This window comes from Tupaia chinensis, unplaced genomic scaffold (assembly GCF_000334495.1).
Source record: "Tupaia chinensis unplaced genomic scaffold, TupChi_1.0 Scaffold000062_1, whole genome shotgun sequence".
Classification (NCBI taxonomy): Eukaryota; Metazoa; Chordata; class Mammalia; order Scandentia; family Tupaiidae; genus Tupaia; species Tupaia belangeri.
In genome coordinates, this window is record NW_006159520.1 from 51,841 (window position 1) to 52,833 (window position 993).

The 993-nt window shown below is 50.5% G+C and overlaps 1 protein-coding gene across 1 annotated transcript in view; it reads left to right on the forward strand.

The window, feature by feature from the left end:
- Positions 1 to 2: 2 nt before the first annotated feature.
- The window catches only part of FMN1 (formin 1), a 491,267-nt gene continuing 490,276 nt past the window's right edge, over positions 3 to 993 (forward strand). The window contains exons 1-2 of the mRNA XM_006141689.3: positions 3 to 33; positions 514 to 642. The gene's annotated coding sequence lies outside the window, so the exon portion shown is untranslated. The remainder of the gene's footprint in view (positions 34 to 513; positions 643 to 993) is intronic.

Below are 993 nucleotides of genomic sequence, written 5' to 3' on the forward strand. Positions count from 1 at the left end.
CGGCAGCCCGCTCCGGCTGCTGCACCTGGACAGGTAAAGAGAGCCTTGTCTGTCCTGCTGGCTGTCTGCCCCGCCTCTTCTTCCTGACCAAAGGCTGCCCGCTCCGCCTCCCCCGGCTTTAGGGATCTCAGAATAAGGCGTGAAATCTGCTTTGCCCTTCTACCTTATCTCCCTTTCCTCTGTGTCCATTCCTCCAGCTTCCTAACCAAGCTGCTCCGAAGTGCGTTGGTGGGCCCCGCGGGTCGCCTCAACGCTCTTCACTACAGAACTGCCGTTAACTCTCAAATCCCAGCCCTCTTGACTCTTCAGTACAGTCTCATTCCCAGCTTGGCACAGGAAAGGTGGAAGGGTGGAAGAGCAGGGGAGGGAGGGATGCGAGACTTTATTTTGAAGCTGGCTGTGTTTAGCTTGAGGGGGGAGCACTGCAGTTGCTGTTGGATTGGGAACGGAAGCTGCTTCATGATTATCTTTGGCAATGACTAGGAGAATATCTCTTGCTGCTTGTATTTATAGGTGACATTCACCATCATCACCCTTTTCCTCTTCACCATCACCCTCATCATCGTCAACACCACCACCATGAACAGCATCTCTTTCTCCATCAAAGCTCTTCAAGTTATGTAAAGGCAGACTTTCAGGCATGTAAGTGCTGATCCCTCAACCTCAAATAACAGTCATTGCTCTTGCCCCCCTGATTCCAGAGACAACCCCTCATTCAATTCAAGGACAAGCAGCTGAGCAGAGCATGAGTAGGGGTGGAGAGCAGTTGTTAGTAGAGATTACCTAAAGGTAACCCTTATTTGAATCACCCACATTTCTGGTTGTTGACTCTTAGAGTTTGACGTTAGTGTTCACACACTGCTGATGGTTGATTGCAGAGTCTGGGGTACATACCTGTGCAATATGGGTTCAACCATGGAGAGGTGAACATCCAGGCCCAACCTTTTAGGAGGATCAAGTCAAGTAGCAGAGTAGCTGACAGTGGTTCCAGTT